Source organism: Mercenaria mercenaria, chromosome 1 (assembly GCF_021730395.1).
Source record: "Mercenaria mercenaria strain notata chromosome 1, MADL_Memer_1, whole genome shotgun sequence".
NCBI lineage: Eukaryota > Metazoa > Mollusca > Bivalvia > Venerida > Veneridae > Mercenaria > Mercenaria mercenaria.
Genome location: NC_069361.1, coordinates 28,398,433 through 28,422,417, shown reverse-complemented (window position 1 = coordinate 28,422,417; position 23,985 = coordinate 28,398,433). Strand labels below are relative to the sequence as shown.

Sequence of the window (23,985 nt, the reverse complement as noted above, 5' to 3'; positions counted from 1 at the left end):
ACTTTGCCACTGTTTTTACACATCAGTTTAAGGTAAAGACACCTACACTGTATTAATTAATTTAACCTGAAGATGTGCTAATGTGCTTATAGTAACCTAATCAAAGGCCTGAAGGGCCTGAGAGTCGGCTAATGATTGATGTACTGGTAGTATAGTCTACCAGTTTCAGTTTGGTTTTAGTTTTTTTCCCCAACTGAACAGAGATTTTGTTACAATAGATGAAATGGACATTCAATCGATGCCTAGTAAACTTTGATTGACATTATACAAAGTATTTAAACCCAATATATTTCTCTAAAATTGAAGAGTGGTTCGCAAAATAAAAATGTTGAAAGTACAACTACAATTTGACAGGTGACACTAAGATACTGCCCATGACTATAAATATTTTCCAGTAAACATTTGCTCCGGCATTACCAAAAAATTTGGCAATTATCGGCTGGTATATATTCGCACATGATAAAATTTGAATATGAAAATTTATGTATTGAAATTTTATAGCGCGGATTGCCACATACAATTTGAAACGGATGGACGAAGAACTGTTCAGATATTTTACAGATAAGGGGCCTGGCATAACCGTGTCAACACGCTAGGTATTGTTCAATCATATTATAAGGGATGTGAATTTAAAGTATACCTACTTTTGCGTTTAAAGATATGTAAAAGGTTGCTGCGTGTCAATATATAGTGTCATGAATGTTTACACTGACAGGAAAATTGCGCATTCGAAACTAAGAGAAGTTACTCGGACTAGCTACTAATTTCGGAAAAGATAACCAATATTAATAATGCAGTTCTTTTTTAGTTAAAACCATCATTTATTCTATTTCACCTGTTAACCCCTTCAAATCATGTCAGTAGTCCCCAGTCTATGTACTTTCAATTAGTCCGTTTTGATTCATGCAGACAGACAGACAAATGTTTGAGCCATTTTACGTGGTCGGTAGCAGGGTGGGTTTGGGGAGGGGTGTTCCTTCCCACTTTGAACTGCAGTCAGATTTTGAAATGGGCATTGTGGCAGGTGGTAAAAGGGCAAATGTATCAAACTGTAAAGTGGCAATATGGGGGGGGGGGGGGGGGGGGGGGGGGGGGGGATACCCACTCCTGCAATTAGGGTTTGGGGTATCACCACAAGGAATTTTGAAAATGTAGACCCTTGATACAGCCTTTGGTGCGATTTCTAACCGAAATTTTATGTTTGCAATTTCTAAATATTACCTCTAGATTCTTTTTAGTATTACAATATTCAAAGTATGAATGACTGTCACTTCTATTTTTACTTTCGGTCATGCTCAGCATTAGAATATAAGTCCGATATTGATTCTATGTATGTATTATAAAAATAAATTCTAGAATAATTTCTGTTTACAATAATATCTATCATGTCTGTTACTTTAAATGTTTAATTTCATAACCAGCTCGATATTTACCCAAAATATTATATCTGGATATGATTACACTTTCTTTTATACCGCCAAAATCTCCAGTTTCAACAATATGTTTTACAAATTGTGATGATATGAAGACAGTTAGCAGCAATTGGCAGTATCTGCATTGAAGTTTACGGTGAAATTATTTAAATCATTTCATAAAAAAATTGTTTTCGTTCGTCAAAGCACTCTAAACATAGACGATCTACTTTCGATTTCAAAAAACTACAAGAAATACAATTTAATGTTTCGCCGATTTGTTTATTTCTCGAAAAATAAGAATTAAAATCATTTTTGATATCTGTAGTAACTAAACAAACAAGTAAGAGCTTCTTCTTCCGATAATTTATCCGTTTACTGACTGCAAAATTCATGTGTGTGTGTGTAGAAACCCACGCAAAGTTTATAGAAATCATACGATGCGTGTATACGTCAATGTGGGAGAATTAAGGCTGATCGGATCGGCTATGTTACCTAACGCATCCAGACGATTCAGATTTTGTTTTTAAAAAAGCATTTTGAGCATTTCTGTAATTTTATATACGTTTTTATACGCTTAGAAATTATTAGACATGCGTATTTGCATTATTTCTATACGTAATTTACGCTAATACGCATCTTATCTGGAGCCCTGTGGAACTATTTTTTGTCTTTCGCTGGATGTTACGCAAGATTTGTAAGCCTGCGCAATTCATAAAATGCACATTTATGCTTAATGAGTTACATTCCAAGTCATAAATATGACAGATTACATCGTATATTGGTCATAGCAAAGGGAATTCACACAACTTAACTTCATTCATGCAGTGAACTGTTTGAAGTTTGAGAAATCTAATGGAACTACATCCCTTCACTGTGTTATTTGGTCCATTTAGACTTAGAGAATCGCTGGATAGCAAGGACTCGTCAAAACGATTTCATCGTTTAGCCGACTCAAAAACAATACCACTGTATCTTGGCCATTAATTTAACTGAGACCTTGCCACTCTGTCTTTAACATAAATTTAACCTAAAAACATTGACACTGCATTTTGAACATTAATTTAACCTATAGACTCTAGCTCCCAAAACAATTTAAGCAGAAGACATTGCCACAATGCCTGGGACATAAATATAACCTTGACACCTTGCACATCAATTTGAACATACATTTATACCTTACCACTGTATCTTCACATTAATTTAACCCAAGTACCCTGCCAGTGACATGCACATCAATGTCACTGTCTTTAACATAAATGTAACCTAAATTAACCTTGCCACTGTTGTCTTATCTAACCTAAGACCACGATGCAGTATCCTGGACATTAATTTAACCTAATATCTTGCCACTATGTCTTGGACTTAAATTTAACGCGAGACCTTAAATTGCCACTTTGACATAATTTTTTCCTTATGACCTTGACACTATGTCTTGGACATTAGTTCAACCAGAAGACCTTAATTACCACTCTATCTCTAACATTTTTTACCTTTTACCCGAATGCCACTGTGTCTTTATTAAACCTGAAGGCCATGATGCAGTATCCTGGACATTAACCTGATATCTTGCAACTATGTCTGCCAATCTATCTCTGACATAAACTATACCATATGACCTTGCCACTTTTTTTGACCTATTAGTTTCATAAAAACCCTGTCTTTGTCTTAATTTATCCTTAACATACCTTGTCCCTGTACCTTGGACATCAATTTAACCTGAAGACCTTGCAGTTGTGACTTTAACATAAATTTAACCTATTAAATAGTAAACACTTTGCCACTGTGTTTTATGCATCAGTTTAAGGTAAAGACACCTACACTGTATTTTGCCATTAATGTAACCTGAAGATGGGCAAGTGTGCTTACAGTACCCCAGGGCACTAAACTTTTGGGGACAGGTACCCATACCCTCAGGAAGGGGAATTGTTTGTCGTTTTAAGAGAAATAGGGAAAGTTTTAGCCATATATATGTTACTACTTTTCACACTTATTAATACTGTTTTCAATCATTTCTAACAAATGTAACTATATTGCAGCAGTAACCTTCCGTAGAGGCACTATAATATAACTTGGAAGAGAGTTCATATCTAGTTGTGTCAAACAACCTATTATCATGGGAATTTTCTTCTGAGAAAGGCGAAAAAAAACAACATTATTTTATGAGGGGAATGGGACCCATATTTGGTCCCAAAAACAGCCAAACGAGTGACCTGTACCCTAAAAACCTTACCACTATATCTTAGCCATTTATTTAACTGAGACCTTGCCACTCTGTCTTTAACATTAATTTAACCTTAAAACATTGACAATGTGTCTTGAACATTTTGATTTGACATAAAGGCTGTGCCTCTGTATCTCTGACAAGAAGCTTGACACTTTGACACTGTATATATTTTCACATTTATTCAAACAAAAGATCCTTCCACTGACTTTCACAGCAATTTAACCTTAAAACCCCACCACTGTGTGCAGTATTTTGTTAACCTAAATACACTGTCACTGTCACTTATCTAACCTCAGACCATGTTGTGGTATTATGGACATTGATTTAACCTAAAGACTTTGACACTGACTCTTAGATAACCTAAAAACCATGCTTCAGTATCTTGCTAATCAATTTCACCCAAGGACCTCACAAAATATATCTTGAACATTAACCTGAAGACTTGATTCAACCTAATTTCACCTTGCCACTGTATCTAGGGCATAAACAAACTAAAGACCTTGCCATAATGTCTTTAACATCAGACCAATTTAAATGTCTTGCCACTTTTGACTTTTTAACCTAAAGACCATAATGCAGTATCTTGGACATCCCATTTACCTGAATACCTTCAAGGCTTAAAAATACTGGACAGTTATTTAACCTGAAGACTTTGCCCTCGTGTTTTAAATTTAATCTAAAGACATTTCCACTGTCATACATTTGAATTTAACCTAGACACTTTGCCACTGTAACCTAATGATCGTGAAACTGTTTCTTTAGTTTAAGTATTCGTATTTCACTAATCAAACCAAGGGACATTACCACTCAATTTCAGACATTTATTTAACCAAACACCTTGCCAATGTGTCTTGGACATTAATTAAACCTAAATTATTATCATGCCACTCTATATCTGACATTAATTTACCTCAATTTCCTCAAGAACTCGCCACTATGTCTTGCATATTAGTTCCACTAAAGACCCCTGGCACCACTGTATCAATTTAACCTACATTCAGCTTGCCGCTGTTTATCGAACATAAATTTTACCTGTAAGTAAAGACCTTGCCATTGTATATGGGACTTTTAACCTAGACACCACCATTGCATCTTGGATGTGAATTAAACCTAAAGACCTTTAACCTTTTAATATGTTTAACCTAATTACCCTACTACTGTATATGGGGACATTGATTTAACCTACAGATTCTGCAAGAGTATCTTGGACATAAATTTAACTTGAAAACCTGCCATGATGTGTTACAGATAACTTTAACCTAAATACCATGAAATTGTCTTGATTAAAGGATTCAAGAGATTAATGTTACATATAGATCTTGCCACTATCTTTCACATCAATTTAACCTAAAAGACCTTGCCACTGTTTTTAGCATCAATTTAACCACCTAAAGACCTTGCCACCATATTTGTAACAATAATTTAACCTAAAGACCTTGCTGTTGGGACTTGGCCACTGTATTTTATAAATCAGTTTAAGCTTAATTCAATGCTGCTGTATCTTGGATATAAATTAACCTGAAGACCTTGCCACTATGTTTTTAACATAATGTAACCTAAAGACCCTGCCCTACATTTTTAACATTAATTTAACCGAAAGACCTTGCCACTGTGGCTTTAACATCAATTTAACCTAAAGACTTGCCACTGTGGCTTTAACATCAATTTAACTGAAGACCTTGCCACTATGTTTTTAACATCAATTTAACCTAAAGACCTTGCCACTGTGTTTTTGACATTAATTTAACCTAAAGACCTTGCCACTGTCTTTAACATCAAATTATCCTAAAGACCTTGCCACTGTTTTCATCATCAATTTAACCGAAAGACCTTGCCACTCTGTCTTTAACAATTTCAATATAAAGACCTTGCTACCATGTCTTTAATATAAATTTAACCTAAAAAACTTGCTACTGTGTTTTTAACAATAATTTAACCTAAAGTCCTTGCCAATGTGTCTTTAACATCAGTTTAACCTAAAGACCTTGCCACTGTGTCTTTAATATTAATTTAACCTTAAGACCTTGCCACTACGTTTTTAACATAAATTTAACGTAAAGACCTTGCAACTGTGTTTTTAACATTAATTTAACCTGAAGCCCTTGGAAATGTGTCTTTAACATCAATTTAACTTTAGTAGCAACCTTGCCAATGTGTCTTTAACATCAATTAAACCTAAAGAACTTTTCACTGTGTTTTTAAAATCAATGTAATCTAAAGACTTTGCCACTGTGATTTTAACAATAATTTAATGTAAAGACCTTGACAATCGGTCTTTAACATCAATTAAACCTATACACCCTGCCAATGTGTCTTTAACATCAATTTAACCTAAAGACCTTGCCACTGTGTCTTTAACATCAATGTAACCTTAAGACCTTGCCACTATGTTTTTTAATATAAAACAAACTAAAGGCCCTGAAACTGTTTTTAACATCAATTTAATCTAAAAACCTTGCCATTTTGTCTGACATCACTTTAATATGAAGACTTTCGTCAATTAATATAAAGACCTTGCCAATGTGTCTTTAATATCAATTTACCCTAAAGACCTTTTCACTCTATCTTAAATGTCAGTTTAACCTAATGAACTTGCCACTGTGTTTTGAACAATGATTTAACCTTAAGACCTTGCCACTGTGTCTTTAACATCAATTTAACCTAAAGACCTGCCAGTAACCTAGCAACATTGCCAATGTGTCTTCAACATCAATTCAACATAATATTAATCTAAAGACGACTTTGCCACTGTGTTTTAACAATTTAACTTAAAAGACCTTGCCAATGTGTCTTTAACATCAATTTGACCTAAAACCCCCGTCACTATAACTTAAACATCATTTTAACCCGAAGGTCTTGCTGCTGTGTCTTAAACTTAAATTTAACCAATAGACCTTGCCATGGTCTTATTAACATCAATAAAATGTAAAGACCTTGCCACTGTGTTTTTAACAACGATTTAACCTGAAGACTTTGCCAATGTCAATGTAGAGAACTTACCACTATATCTTTAACATCAAGTTAACATAGAGACCTTGCCAATGTGTCTTTAACATCAATTTAACCTGAAGGCCTTGCTGCTGTGTCTTAAACATTAATTTAACCAAAAGACTTTGCCACTGTGTTTTATAAATCAGTTTAAGCTGAAGTTCATACTGCTGGATATAAATTTAACCTGAAGACTAAGTCTTGTCACTGTGTCTATAACATTAATTTAACCTAAAAACCTCACCACTGTGTCTTTGACATCAATTTATCCTAAAGACTTATCACTGTTTTTAACATCAATTTAACAGAAACACCTTGCCACTGTGTTTTTAACAATAATTTAACCTAAAGACCTTGCCGCTGTGTCAAACATCCATTTGACCAAACAACTTTGCAACTGTATTTTATAAAATCAGTTTAACCTGAAGACAATGCTGCCATATCTGGGATATAAATTTAACCTGAAAGACCTTGCCACTGTATTTTTAACATCAATCCAACCTTAAGACCTTGCCACGATATTTTTAACATAAATGTAATCTAAACACCTTGTCACTGTTTTTAACATCAATTTAACTGGAAGATCTTGCCACTGTGTCTTTAACATCAATTTAACCAAAAGACCTTGCCCCTGCATCTAGGGCATAAATTTGAAGACATTTAACTTAAAGTCAATTAATGCTGTACAGTGCCTAAACAAAAGAAATTGCCACTTGCCCATTAATTTAACCTAGACCTTGGCTCTGTGTCTTTACATGTAACATTAATTTAATCTAAAGACCCTGCCACTGTACTGATGTAACGCTTAACTAAAAGTTTAATATCATATTAGAAATTGACACTGTATCCCTGACATTATCTTTAACATTATGTCTTAAACGAACGACACAGTCTCTTTAATTTAACCTCTATTAACACCATTCTTCATCTGGAACAATATACATTAAGTCACCCTGCCATGGTATTTTAAACATTAGTTTAATCTAAAGGCCCTGAAACTGTATCTTGGACAGTAATTTAACCAACAGTTCTTGAACTAAGTCTTGCACATTAGCTTAATGCAAGGGCATTCCCATTAGATTAACCTAGGTTGATTTGATATAGCAATTTTACAGAATTTGTTCTATTCTTTTTTAAATCAAGTATTGTTATAAATAATGGCCTACTCTATATGCCTCTTTCACCAAAATTTACACCCTTTCAAAAGGTGTGTACTTTCATTTTTTGAAACTTTTGCCATTGTAATCGAATTGCAAATTTATTACTGATTGCTGTGTAAAGAATATCCCTTAGTTGCTGGACTAAATTTTAAATAAGTTTACTCTTAAATAATACTCTTACTAATATCTATAAAACCTGATTATTTCCAAATATGTTTTATTTGAGAACTACCATTTCAATGCAGATTTCAAGAAATTAAAACTTACAATTTTTTGAAAGGATCTTCAACATTCACTCCAATAATTGGTTGCTGAAAAAATTAAGGACTGAAAGAACTGGGACATGAATAAAGAACAAGTAGCCAACTGAAATATCACCCTGACAGCAGTGCGATAGAGCCATGTGATGGACCTAGATAAATGAAATATCACCCTTACAGCAGTGTGATAGAGCCATGTGATAGAGCTAGCTAAATGGAATATGCAGCAAGACTTAAATTAGTATGAACCAACAGAGTGCTGACTAACTGGAATATGCAACACATAAGTAACAAAATGCTGACTTAATATGAAGCAAACAAGAATCAAGAGAGTGCCGACTTACTGCGAAATATGTAGCAAATAAGCAAGGGAGTGATGACTTAATAGAATAGGCAATGTAGCAAATAAGAAGCAAGGGAGTCATGGCTTTACAAAATACCCTGGCAGCAAATAAGAAGTAAGGTAGTGCTGGTTTAATGAATAGGCAGCAAATAAGAAAGCAAGGGATTGCTGACTTAATGGAATAGGCAGCAAATAAGAAGAAAGGAGTGCTGACTTAATGGAATAGGCAGCAAATAAGAAGCAAGTTGAGTGCTGGCTTATTGGAATAGGCAGCAAATAAGAACAAAGGTAGTGCTGATCTAATGGAATAGGCAGCAAATAAGAAGCAAGGGAATGCTGACTTAATGAAAACTACTGCAAAGAAGAAGGGGGGTGGGTTAGTTGAATGGAATAAATAGCAAACTGGAAGCCAGAAAAAGCAAACTGAATGCTAAATGCCCTCTAGTGGCATCGACTAGCTAGCTGTATACAACATATTACTTGGTAACAGCTTGTGCTAGCTTGATGGGTGAAGTATACAACCCAGTAGCACATGGAGAGCTAGTTGTACTAGACCCTGGCAGCATGGGCTAGCATCATGTTATAGCTAGTTGTACTACAGACCCTGGCAGCACCGGCTAGTTGTACTACAGACCCTGGCAGCATGGGCTAGCATCATGGGAAGCCTACATGGATGTAAGATACACCAGTGTAGCACCATGGGATAGCTAGCATCATGTTATAGCAAGCTGTATGGCAGCAACATGGGAAGGTAGGAAAACAAGTGCAGTAGATAGGAAAACAGAAGAATAGAATGCAGGATTACACAACCCCTTCCTTCAGTCCTTAAAAATTCTTCTAAATTAAAAGTGCTTAACTATTTTTTTCTCTCAGTGTTTGTAAGAAAGTTAAGGAATGTGGAAACTAATGTATTAAAACTCAAATTAGACAAAAATTTAACTAAAACTGAACTGCAACAAAAAAGCTTATTTACTGTCTCATGTTAATGCCTTAAGTGAAACAGATATAATTTTTATATAATGTCTACCAGTCCAGCAACAAATAGATAGTCATTCCATCATTATAAAAATTGCTTTTGAAAATTATGAACATACATCTCAATACAGTTTTATAAAATAAACAGCAATGTGAACTGAAATGTTATACCTGACCACAGCTGCTAAAAGCATTTGTAAATTTCCTACATTTGGCAATGGGTAGTTCTGTTTGACCTTGATCCTAGCCTATACCAAGTCTGGTGAATGGAAATTTTTCTATTTCTTTACAGGGACCTTTGACCTTGATTCTAGCATCACTCCAAAAGCTATTTCCTAACTAGAGTTCTCAAGGTGAAATAATGTATTTTAACAGTGACCTCGACTTTCATCTAAGTAGTCGCATATACAATCAATAAGGTGACCTTGACCTTGGGTATAATAGGCCCAGCCCCTGCACATACTTTGTATGCTGGACAATGTTTATGTGAAGTAACAATAAGATGGAAGCAATAGTAACAAAGATATGACAGAAAAACAAAGGTTGCTGAAAAACTTAAACCTTAAAAATAACCAAAGTAGAACACTTTTGTGACCTTGACCTTGATATTAACCAAAAGGCTAGGGCTATTTATTTCAAAGAAAATATAGATTCATTACACTGCCTAAATCTTAACCATTTCTGAGTCCCATGTAAAAACTACAATAAACATCAACCACACAAAAAAGATAAAGGCAGGTATCCATTTCCTAAACATATATAACCAATAGCCAGTATAACAATTAGCTTTTCTTTTTTAAAACCGACCAGTAGACTAGCCAGCATATCTAGTTGGTTATTCACAAGAAACAAAAATATGATTATCACTCTATCCCTTTATATCAGCGTAAAGTAACCTTTCAATACTGTGGCAAAATCCTTAAATCTAATAGATGTGAAAATCAGTGGCTTAAAGGGTATGTTGTAATTTAATTCTTGAACAACTGCAAAATCCTTGATATATAATCTTCAAGTCAGTGGCTGTCATCTATTGTGATCATGTTGTGATAAAACTTCTATCATTAAACACAATCACCCCAAAAGTATCACCTAGTTGTGTGAAGGAAATTTCCTGTTGGGATATAATTTCTGGAAGTAAAATCTTTAAAATGCAGTGATATGGTAGTTTCAGAAAAATCAGTAGCTAGTATTCTTTGCCAAATTCAATGATACTGATAATGGTTCAATTTTATCCCCACATTTTGTCATAGATATGCAATAATTTTAATTTGATATCATTTAATAGGCAGTATAATAATTGGCTAAGAACTCATGTTTCCTTAAACAGCTATGATACCAAAATTAAAAAAAAAAATAACAAAAAGCATGTACCATATTTTCATATCACCAAATTAAATAATACCGCATAATAATTGGCTAACAGCAAACCAAAAGTATTCATATTAACCAATAGGCTAGCCAGCATGATAACTGGCTAGTCATTTCCAATAAAAAAAGTAACTGTTGCAACAATTCCTGAATATTAACTAAAGACTAGGCAACATAATAATTGGCTAACAGTACACCCTCCTCTTCCATATCCCCCCCCCCCCCAAAATGATCATCAAGCGCATTTCTTTAATATATAACCAATAGCCAGCATAATAACTGGCTATCTTAGCAATAACTAGTGAAGTCCCACAGCTCCCTGTAGAGTAGGAAAGCAGAAAAACATTGCTTAGTACTAACCAATAGCCAGCATAACTGGCTAAGTTATTCACAAATTCAAAGTAAAGACTTTTTCTCCTGAACCACCCTCCCTCCGCTAAAAAGGGAAGACAACCAACAGCAGAAGCACTGGTTAACAACTCATGAGTTCTTAGCAACAACTATTATACCAAGTATAAAAATAACTAAAAGCATAAAAGCAGTTTCCACATTTTCCCCTTAAAGATAGTTACTCTGACCAACATTTTTTTATTTATGAAGTCAGGGCTACTAAAGTTGCCTTAAAAAAGTGATATGATAATAAAACCGTTTAAAGCCTCTTTAAATTAATGTAAAATAACCTTTAAAATTGGCTTGAACAGTTGTAAAATCCTTGATAGTTAACCTGAAGACCAGTGGCTCTCATCTGTTATGATCATTTGGTAAGCCCCATCACAACAAAGAGTAAAGGATTTAAGTTTTCTGGTTCAAAATAAACAGTGGCATGTATAATAGGCGACAAACAATCTTTTAAATACAACTGGTAAGGTAGTTTCATGGAAGTCAGTAGCCAGTATCATATCCAAAGTGGTTCAAATTCATCCCCAATTTTTTTTTCATGGATACGAAAATAATTTTAATTTAACCTGTTACAGGCCGTATAATAATTGGCTAAAAACTCAGGATTCTTTAGGAACAACTACGACACTAACAAGGCAGTCTGAAAGACACACTGTTATGGATAGTGAACGGGTAAACCTTTGACCTCGAGCTGTGACTTTGAACTGACCTGACTGATTCATGAATTCTGCACATTTGTTGATGAGGTGATCATTTGACAAAGTTTCATGAAAATCCTTCAAGGGGTTTATTTTTTATTTTAAATCTTTTTTTTTTTTTTTTTTTTTTGGATTTAACGTTTCACCGACACATGGTAGGTAATATGGCGACTTTCCAGCTTAAATGGTGGAGGAAGACCACAGGTGCCCCATCATGCGTTACTTCATCACGAGCGGGCACCTGGGTAGAACCACCGACCTTCCATAAACCAGCTGGATGGCTTCCTCACATGAAGAATTCAACGCCCCTTGTGAGGCTTGAACCCACATCGATGAGGGGCAAGTGATTTGAAGTCAGCGGCCTTAACCACTCTGCCACAGAGGCCCCTTCAAGGGGTTTAGGAGATACAGAGCTCAAACTTTTTACCCTGAGTTGTGACCTTGACCTTGAGTTGACATAACTGAATCAGGAGTTCTTAATGAGGTGATCATTTGACCAAAGTTTAATGAAAATTCTTCAAGGGGTTTAGGAGATACAGAGTGGACACAAAATGGAAGGCTCAAACCTTTGTGACCTTGACCTTGAGCTGGCATGGCTGACTCATAAGTTCTGCACATCATCTTGATGAGGTGATCATTTGACCCATACTTCATATGAATCCTTCTGATACAGAGCGGACACAAAATGGGAGGCTCAAACCTTTTACCCCAAGTTGTGACCTTGATCTTGAGCTAAAATGGCTGACTCATACGTTCTGCACATTGTCTTGATGAGGTGATCATATGACCCAAATTTCTTGAAAATCCTTCAAGGGGTTTAGGAGATACAGAGTGGACACAAAATGGAAGGCTCAAACCTTTGTGACCTTGACCTTGAGCTGGCATGACTGACTCATGAGTTCTGAATATCCTCTTGATGAGGTGATCATTTGTCCTATATTTCTTATGAATCCTTAAAGGGGATTAGGAGATACAGAGCAGACACAAAATGGAAGGCTCAAACCTTTGTGTTGTGAGTTGTGACCTTGACCTTGAGCTAACATGGCTCACTCATGAGTTCTGCAGATTGTCTTGAGGTGATCATTTGACCTAAGTTTCATGAAAATTCGTTAAGGGGTTTAGAAGATACAGAGCGGAAACAAAATGGAAGGCTTAAACCTTTAACCCTAAGTTGTGACCTTGACCTTGAGCTGGCATGGCTGACTTGTGAGTTCTGCACATTCTCTTGATGAGGTGATAATTTGACCCAAGTTTTATAAAATTCCTTCAAGGGGTTTAGGATATACAGAGCAGACATGAAATGGAAGGCTCAAACCTTTGAACTGGAGTTGTGACCTTGACCTTGAGCTGGCATGGCTGACTCATGAGTTCTTCAAATCATCTTGACGAGATGATCATTTGACCCAAGTCTTATGAAAATTCTTTTTGGGGTTTTGGAGATAAAGAGCAGACATAAAATGGAAGGCTCAAACCTTTGAACTGGAGTTGTGACCTTGACCTTGTGCTGGCATGGCTGACTCATGAGTTCTGCACATCCTCTTGATGAGGTGATCATTTGAACAAAGTGTGAATCACATAACCAATAGCTAGCATAACTGGCTAACTTAGCTATAGCTATTATGCTCCCCCTAGAAATAACCAAAAGCAGACATATATTTCCTAATATTAACCATTAGTCAGATTTACAATTGGCTAGTTAGCTACGAGTTCAAAGCACTTCTCCACACCACTCCCCACTCCCAGTCCCCTACAAAAAAGAAAAGGTAACCAACGGCAGTAACCAACAGCCGACATAACTTGCTATCAATACTAGTGGAAAAGTTTGCCAGCCTAATAACTAAAAGCATAAAAGCAGTTTCCACATTTCTTTCGTTTGAAAATAGTTACTTTGACTTGTGTTTTTTTATTATATTCAAGGCTACTAAAGTTGCCTTAATAAAGCGACACGATAATTGAAACTACATAAAAATCCTTCAAAATTAATGTAAAGTAACTAAGTATGCCAACGGGCAGAATGTCGAGCCCGCTAGCTGTCAAGTGTGACCTTGACCTTGGACCTAGGGACCTGGTTCTTGCACACGACACTCCGTCTCATAATGTTGAACATTCATGCCAAGTTACATCAAAATCCCACCATGCATGAAAAAGAAATGCTCTAAACAAACTTCTATTTGACCTTTGACCTCCAACTGTGACCTTGACCTTTGAGATAGGAACATGGGGTTTGCGCACGACTGTCATGACATGCCTTCTCATTGAGGTAAACATTCACGCCAAATATAAACAAGATTAGTCCATGCATGTCCATGTTATGGTCCGTACAAAATCGGAAGGACGTATGGACGGACGCACACACACTGAACTGCCAAAAGTGGCGATGAGTGGGCTCGACAAAAATATAGTGGCAAATACCATACATTTGACAAATATGAAAACCAGTGGCTTGAATATTTCTTAACCTGTAAAGTATGTGATAATTAAATTCTTGAAATTGAAAAATATTTCATATCTAATGTCAAGATCTGTGGCTATCACCTTTGTGATCATAATTATGATAAATCTTGCATCATTAAACCCCATCACCCGGAAGATATAACCCAGTTATGTAAAGGAAGTTTCCTGGTTCAAAATTAATGTGGCATGTAAATCCATGGCAGAATAATCAGAAACAAACAGCAGTTAAAATGCAGTAATGAGACAGTTTCATAGAAATCTGTAGCCAGTAACCTTGCCAAATTCAATAATACCAATAATGGTTCAATTTCACTGCCCAATCTTTCTCATAGATATGCAAGTAATTTTTACCTGCATGCATGCATGATATCAACATTTGTGAGATGTTTTATTGTAATCCCTTGAATTCATGAAAACTTGTTAGTGTGACACACAAAAAAAAACAATTATAAATGAATGTGTTTATAGGCATCTGTGACCTTGACCTTGGAGGTACTGCATGACACCTGATGCTTAAGTTTCTGTAAATTCCACTGGAATCCTGTGTACAAATTTATGCAAAGTGTTTTGGGTGGAAAAATTGTACATGCCCTTAAAATGCAAATCATGAAACCTTTTCCTGTAACCAGTACCCTTTCCCTAATGCTGCCCTAAGTAAATGTACATGCCCTTAAACTGCAACTTAATTAAGAAACCTTTTCATATAACCAGTATCACTTTCCTTAATGCTGCCCTGAATAAATGTACATGCCCTTAAAATGCATTTGAGAAACCTTTTCCTGTAATCAGTATTACTTTCCTATTTTTTGTAACAAATTGCAGGGATATAATCTTGCCCTGAATTAATGGAAATATGATCAAATATCTGTTAAAAATGGAGAGAAGCAAGCCACTTCTTACTTACTTACTTACCTACTTACTTACTTAATTAAGATGAGAATATTCTGATTCAGTTTCCTACTAAATGCTCATTTTAGTTGAACATTTTGTAAAGTTTCATTGGAAGACTTTCAGATGTTTACAATTTGTTGATTTTGCACAAAGCTTTGAATTAGAATGTATACAAGTGCTCTTGCCTGTCACCTCGACCTTGAAATAACTGGACTGACCTTGAACATAAAATTACCAGACCATTACCCGTCACCTTGACCTTGGAATAACTGACCTGACTATTGTGCACAATACATCTCATTATGATATACACAAGGTTTAATTGGAATATCTTTAATTGTTTAATAGTTGTTTTAGAAATAAAAACTATATATTGAAGTATTAAAGTGCCGTTTAAGTACAGATCAGGCTCTTGCCCTCAGCATGATTTAAACTACAACTGTCCATTAACTTCTGTTAAAAGTTTCATTGGAATCCCTTGAATTGATGAAATCTTGTTAGCAAGACATATAATACTATAAATAAATTTGTATAAAAGCATCTTTGTCTGTGACCTTGACCTCGGAGTACTGGTCTTATTTTCAACAATGACCCATCATACTTAGTTTCTATGAAGTTCCCCTGGAATCCTTGCACACATCTTTATGCAAAGTGTTTAGGACGGAAAAACTAAATAGTGAAGGCATAAAAAATTAAAATTTAGAAGGTACATTATACCAAACTCGACTTGAAACTTTATGAAAAAGAAAGAGAAAAGTGCAGTGAGGTTTGCAGTGCAGAGAAACAGTGCAAGGGAAAGATGCAACATGCTTAAAGCTCCAAGTCAAAGTTTAAGTATAATGAGCTCAATAGATACTAAACATTTATCATCTTAATAGAACCTTGTATGTTTATATCATTTCGAAAGAGTTTGAAAAATCATCAGCTAAACAGAAAAAAAAGACGATTAAAGTTTTTCCGTGTTGCCCATAAGTAAAATATTATTAACACCCTGCAATCATTGAAAAATTAATGCAAAAACTGACTTTACATAGAAGACTGGCAAGAAGCTAATCAAGACATTTGCTTCAAAGTGGATATTGGTTCAGGGTCTTACAATCTGTTTCAAATTAAGACAACTTAACTGGTGCAGAGTCTCATAACCTGTTCTCAATTTCAGAAAATTACTTGTAGAGAATATTGCCTTAGAGCCTTGGGATCTGTTCCTAATGATTTTTCAGAACCCATTTTGTTCCCAATTAAGACTATGACTTTTCAGGATATTGCTTCAAACCTTACATTCAGTGCCTAATAGCTTCAAAAGATTACTGGGTCAGTACCTATAACAATCTGTTCCAAATTAGAGAGGTGACAAGAATTAAGATACTTATTCAAACCATTATAATATGTTCCTAATACTGTTTTATACGCCATTGCAATCTGTTCCCAATTATGACAGTGACCTTTCAGAGGATATTGCTTCAGAGCCTTACAGTCTGGTCCCAATTAAGACAGTGGCTTTTTAGAGGACATAGCTTCAGAGCCTTAAATTTGTTCTCAATTAAGATAGTGACTTCTTAGAAAATATTGCTTCAGAGCCTTTCACCTGTTCCAAATTATGAAAGTGGCTTTGTAGAGGAAATTGTGTAAGAGCCTTACATCTGTTCCCAATTATGACAGTGGCGTTTTAGAGGACATTGCTTCAAAGCCTTACATCTGTTCCCAACAATGACAGTGGCTTTTTAGAGGACATTGCGTCAGAGTCTTATCTTCGCCCTATTATGACAATGGCTTTTTAGAGGACATTGCTTAAGAGCCACCTGTTCCCAATTATGACTGACATTTTAGAGGACATTGCTGCAGAGCCTTACATCTGTTCCCAATTATGACAGTGGCCTTTTAGAGGACAATGCTTCAGAGCCTTACATCTGCTCCCAATTATGACAGTGGGTTTTTAGAGGCACATTGCTTTACACCTTACATCTCTTCCCAATATGACATTGGCTTTTTAGAGGGGCATTGCTTTAGAGCCTTAAATCTATTCCCATTTATGACAGTGACCTTAGAGGACATTGCTTCAGAGCCTTACATCTGCTCCCAATTATGACGGTGGCTTTTTAGAGGGGCATTGCTTTAGAGCCTTACATCTGTTCCCATTTATGACAGTGACTTTAGAGGACATTGCGTCAGTCTTACAGTCTGTTCTCAAAAATGACAGTGGCTTTTTAGAGGACAATGCTTCAGAGCCTCACATCTGTTCCCAATATGACAGTGGCTTTTTAGAGGTACATATCTTTAGAGCCATACATCTGTTCCTATTTATGACAGTGACTTTAGAGGACATTGCTTCAGAGCCTTACAGTCTGTTCCCAATTATGACAGTGGCTTTTTAGAGGACAATGCTTCAGAGCCTTACATCTGCTCCCAATTATGACAGTGGCTTTTTAGAGGTACATTTCTTTAGAGCCTTACATCTGTTCCTATTTATGACAGTGACTTTAGAGGACATTGCTTCAGAGCCTTACAGTCTGTTCCCAATTATGACAATGGCTTTTTAGAGGACAATGCTTCAGAGCCTTACATCTGCTCCCAATTATGACAGTGGCTTTTTAGAGGCACATTGCTTTACACCTTACATCTCTTCCCAATATGTAATTGGCTTTTTAGAGGGGCATTGCTTTAAAGCCTTAAATCTATTCACATTTATGACAGTGACCTTAGAGGACATTGCTTCAGAGCCTTACATCTGCTCCCAATTATGACGGTGGCTTTTTAGAGGGACATTGCTTTAGAGCCTTACATCTGTTCCTATTTATGACAGTGACTTTAGAGGACATTGCGTCAGAGTCTTACAGTCTGTTCTCAAAAATGACAGTGGCTTTTTAGAGGACAATGCTTCAGAGCCTTACATCTGCTCCCAATTATGACAGTGGCTTTTTAGAGGTACATTTCTTTAGAGCCTTACATCTGTTCCTATTTATGACAGTGACTTTAGAGGACATTGCTTCAGAGCCTTACATCTGTTCCCAAAAATGACAGTGGCTTTTTAGAGGACAATGGCTCAGAGCCTTACATCTGCTCCCAATATGACAGTGGCTTTTTAGAGGCACATTGCTTTACAGCATCTGTTCCCATTTATGACAGCTTAGAGGGCATAGAGCCCTCCCGCTTAGCTCAGTAGGTAGAGCGTCGGTCTACAGATCGCAGGTTGGTCGCGAGTTCGATCCTCGGACGGGGCGTATGTTCTCCGTGACTATTTGATAAACGACATTGTGTCTGAAATCATTAGTCCTCCACCTCTGATTCATGTGGGGAAGTTGGCAGTTACTGCGGAGAACAGGTTTGTACTGGTACAGAATCCAGGAACACTGGTTAGGTTAACTGCCCGCCGTTACATGACTGAAATACTGTTGAAAAACGGTGTTAAACCCAAAACAAACAAACAAAAAAGAGGACATAGCTTCAGAGCCTTACAGTCTGTTCCCAATTATGACAGTGGCTTTTTAGAGGACACTGCTTCAGAGCCTTAACATCTTCTCCCTATCAAGACAACGGCTTTTTAGAGGACATTGCTTAAGAGCCTTATATCTGTTCCCAATTATGACAGTGACATTTTAGAGGACATTGCTTCAGAGCCTTACATCTGTTCCCAATTATGACAGTGGCTTTTTAGAGGACACTGCTTCAGAGCCTTAACATCTTCTTCCTATCAAGACAACGGCTTTTTAGAGGACATTGCTTAAGAGCCTTATATCTGTTCCCAATTATGACAGTGACATTTTAGAGGACATTGCTTCAGAGCCTTACATCTGTTCCCAATTATGACAGTGGCTTTTTAGAGGACATTGCTTCAGAGCCTTACATCTGCTCCCAATTATAACAGTGGCTTTTTAGAGGGACATTGCTTTAGAGCCTTACATCTGTTCCTATTTATGACAGTGACTTTAGAGGACATTGCGTCAAGAGTCTTACAGTCTGTTCTCAAAAATGACAGTGGCTTTTTAGAGGACAATGCTTCAGAGCCTTACATCTGCTCCCAATTATGATGGTGGCTTTTTAGAGGGACATTGCTTTACAGCCTTACATCTGTTCCCATTTACAACAGTGACTTTAGAGGTCATTGCGTCAGTCTTACAGTCTGTTCTCAACAATCAATGACAGTGGCTTTTTAGAGGACAATGCTTCAGAGCCTTACATCTGCTCCCAATATGACAGTGGCTTTTTAGAGGACAATGCTTCAGAGCCTTACATCTGCTCCCAAGTATAAAAGTGGCTTTTTAGAGGTACATTTCTTTAGAGCCTTACATCTGTTCCTATTTATGACAGTGACTTTAGAGGACATTGCTTCAGACCCTTACATCTGTTCCCAAAAATGACAGTGGCTTTTTAGAGGACAATAGCTCAGAGCCTTACATCTGCTCCCAATATGACAGTGGCTTTTTAGAGGCACATTGCTTTACAGCATCTGTTCCCATTTATGACAGCTTAGAGGACATAGCTTCAGAGCCTTACAGTCTGTTCCCAATTATGACAGTGGCTTTTTAGAGGACACTGCTTCAGAGCCTTAACATCTCCTCCCTATCAAGACAATGGCTTTTTAGAGGACATTGCTTAAGAGCCTTATATCTGTTCCCATTTATGACAGTGACCTTAGAGGACATTGCTTCAGAGCCTTACATCTGCTCCCAATTATGACGGTGGCTTTTTAGAGGGACATTGCTTTAGAGCCTTACATCTGTTCCTATTTATGACAGTGACTTTAGAGGACATTGCTTCAGAGTCTTACAGTCTGTTCTCAAAAATGACAGTGGCTTTTTAGAGGACAATGCTTCAGAGCCTTACATCTGCTCCCAATTATGACAGTGGCTTTTTAGAGGTACATTTCTTTAGAGCCTTACATCTGTTCCTATTTATGACAGTGACTTTAGAGGACATTGCTTCAGAGCCTTACATCTGTTCCCAAAAATGACAGTGGCTTTTTAGAGGACAATGGCTCAGAGCCTTACATCTGCTCCCAATATGACAGTGGCTTTTTAGAGGCACATTGCTTTACAGCATCTGTTCCCATTTATGACAGCTTAGAGGACATAGCTTCAGAGCCTTACAGTCTGTTCCCAATTATGACAGTGGCTTTTTAGAGGACACTGCTTCAGAGCCTTAACATCTTCCCCTATCAAGACAATGGCTTTTTAGAGGACATTGCTTAAGAGCCTTACATCTGTTCCCAAATATGACAGTGACATTTTAGAGGACACTGCTTCAGAGCCTTACATCTGTTCCCAATTATGACAGTGGCTTTTTAGAGGACACTGCTTCAGAGCCTTAACATCTTCTCCCTATCAAGACAATGGCTTTTTAGAGGACATTGCTTAAGAGCCTTATATCTGTTCCCAATTATGACAGTGACATTTTAGAGGACATTGCTTCAGAGCCTTACATCTGTTCCCAATTATGACAGTGGCTTTTTAGAGGACATTGCTTCAGAGCCTTACATCTGCTCCCAATTATGACAGTGGCTTTTTAGAGGGACAATGCTTTAGAGCCTTACATCTGTTCCTATTTATGACAGTGACTTTAGAGGACATTGCGTCAGAGTCTTACATCTGTTCTCAAAAATGACAGTGGCTTTTTAGAGGACAATGCTTCAGAGCCTAACATCTGCTCCCAAGTATGACAGTGGTTTTTTTAGAGATACATTTCTTTAGAGCCTTACATCTGTTCCTATTTATGACAGTGACTTTAGAGGACATTGCTTCAGAGCCTTACATCTGTTCCCAAAAATGACAGTGGCTTTTTAGAGGACAATGGCTCAGAGCCTTACATCTGCTCCCAATATGACAGTGGCTTTTTAGAGGCACATTGCTTTACAGCATCTGTTCCCATTTATGACAGCTTAGAGGACATAGCTTCAGAGCCTTACAGTCTGTTCCCAATTATGACAGTGGCTTTTTAGAGGACACTGCTTCAGAGCCTTAACATCTTCTCCCTATCAAGACAATGGCTTTTTAGAGGACATTGCTTAAGAGCCTTACAGTCTGTTCCCAATTATGACAGTGACATTTTAGAGGACATTGCTTCAGAGCCTTACATCTGTTCCCAATTATGACAGTGGCTTTTCAGAGGGACATTGCTTCAGAGCCTTATAGTCTGGTCACAATTATGACAGTGGCTTTTTAGTGGGACATTGCTTCAGAGCCTTACATCTGCTCTCAATCACAACAGTGGCTTTTTAGAGGACATTGCTTCAGAGCCTTACATTTGTTCTCAATTAAGAAAGTGACTTCTTAAGAGGATATTGCTTCAGAGCCTTTCACCTGTTCCCAATTATGAAAGTGGCTTTTTAGAGGAAATTATGTCAAGAGCCTTGCATCTGTTCCCAATTATGACAGTGGCCTTTTAGAGGACATTGCTTCAGAGCCTTACACCTGTTCCCAATTATGATAGTGGCTTTTTAGAGGGACATTACTTTAGAGCCTTACATCTGTTCCTATTTATGACTGTGACTTTAGAGGACATTGCTTCCTTCAGAGCCTTACAGTCTGTTCCCCATCATGACAATGGCTTTTTTGAGGACATTGCAACAGAGCCTTACATCTGTTCACAATTATGACAATGGCCTTTTTGAAGACATTGCTTCAGAACCTTACAAATGTTTCCAATTTTGACGGTGGCTTTTTAGAGGACATTGCTTCAGAGCCAAGTACATCTGCCCCAAATTATGACAGTGGCTTTTAGAGGACATTGCTTCCGAGCCTTACACCTGTTCCCAATTATGACAGAGGTTTTTACAGGACAAAGGTTCATTCAGAGTCTTGCAATCTGTTTCCAATTAAGATCATGGATCTTTAAAAGGATACTGGGTCAGAGTGTTTTAACCAAATAAAGTTTGTGGCTTGTAGAGGATGCATCAGAACCTTACAATCTTTTCCCAGTTACAACAAAGACTCTTAGGAAGGTACAGGTTGAGAGCCCAACAATCTCTTCCCAGTGAGGACAATGGCATTCTATAACAATGGTTTTAGATGATAAAATTATTAGTTCAGAGCCTAACAATCTGTTCCCAATATAGACAATGGCTTTTAGACAATACTGGTTCAGTTCTAAAACAATTTTCGATGCAGCACATGTCATTACCTCTCGCGACCAGACCCAGTCAAACAAGGTCTGCTATCATTATGCTTTGTTGCCATCTATACTTCAAAAGGACCTACTGGCGGAAAGTCAAGTTTCGCGAATAGCAGCATGAAATTTACCATATTATATAGATTCTAAATTAAAAGTGAAATCCTAAACATTGAATTCAAACCTATAATTAAAGCAAACATTTAAATGCAAAAGTTTACAATTTTGTTACCTTCCTAGTGTTCTGGCGCCATTTCTTCTCCGCGAAAACCGCCTCTTCTTTCAGCTCTTTGTCCTCCAACAGTAGCGACTAGACTGAGCAGGCGGGGGTGCCTGTGTCACATGATTAACACTTTTCGTTCCGCTAGCAGTCAATGTGAAAACACTATTCGTTACCTGCTACAGAAGGATAGCATTTCAACCGTAACATGGTAACGATGAATGTTATCATGATATTCTACTGAAAATGAAACATAAACAAGCGAAGCCATATACGGTTCGTTTTCGTAAACATCATGTTTGTAAACATTAAAGATTGCGTTTTGCAACCTTAACTCAGGGTACCATATTTTAGTTTGCTTACGCTGAAACAAAACATAATCAAAAACTAGAAAGGTCATTTTGCAAGTAGAGAAATTTTGGGTTGAAAACGTGTAAACACGTATGACCTAGTAATCAAACTGTTATTGTTTCTTTCCAATTAAACTACAGAAAAAAATGCATCTGAACAAATTGTGATCCGTATCGACCAGTGTCAAATCGATTCTTAAGGATTACACGAGTATTTTTCATTCATTTTCTTTTTAAACTTTACATTTCTATTTCTTTAGTTGTCTTAGTTATGAATTACGCAAACTGATTTACCAAGTATAAGGTGAATCTGAGCCGATTGTTCTTTCAGTTGAAAAAGCATTGTAGATATTCTGCCATAAACAACAGCTGAAGGATCAAACGTTCAGAAATTATCTTGACGTGAAATTGCTACATGACATTACTACACCGATGAATGAATTTTATGATAGTTTTTATCATAGTTTTTTAATGAGCACATTAGAAAGAAGGATTTCTTGTGGTTCACCGTCCCTGTTGATCAATTCCTGTGCATCTGAAATCTAAACAGTGAACGGTATTCCATTTTTGGGGCGGTAACGCTAAATAAACTGATTCTCAATATACTGCGTGGTATTCAAGATCAAACATACAACATAAAAAAGTTTTAAAACCAAGTTATAACACCAATCTCCACCATGTGCATACATGTTATGTTATCAGATATTGCCTAAATTCAGCAACTGAATAAATGTCAATGATATTTTAAATTCATTGAATGACGAAAACGGTTCCATTTATGAACTAGCTCGAGGTTACATCAGTGACAGCATTCAAGCTGCAAAGAATATACGTATAATACGAATCAAACCCCAATCAACTCTGTTGCCCGAAGAATGACTGCGATTGTGTCATCATGAGGACGCCCAGTCCCCTTCCTCTCCCTCCTCACCGCCTACTCCGAGAATATGCAATATTGGAGCAATTGCTCATGATTCCAGTAGATGTCTGTCGGGTCGGGGTGGGGTGGGAGTGGGGGCATTGTTTATGTAATATTGTATCTGTTAACAGACAAACAATAAATTCTATAATTTACCGGCCACTCCCGCTGTTTACGGACTTGCTTTCATGTGTTTTCCATGCTCTTATCATGTCAGTAT

The 23,985-nt window shown here is 36.8% G+C and overlaps 1 long non-coding RNA gene across 1 annotated transcript in view; it reads right to left on the bottom strand.

The window, feature by feature from the left end:
* LOC123542878 (uncharacterized) overlaps positions 1-22,641 on the bottom strand; it is a 63,136-nt gene extending 40,495 nt beyond the window's left edge. Inside the window, exon 1 of the long non-coding RNA XR_006684852.2 lies at positions 22,509-22,641. This is a non-coding gene — a long non-coding RNA (uncharacterized LOC123542878). The remainder of the gene's footprint in view (positions 1-22,508) is intronic.
* Positions 22,642-23,985: the final 1,344 nt, after the last annotated feature.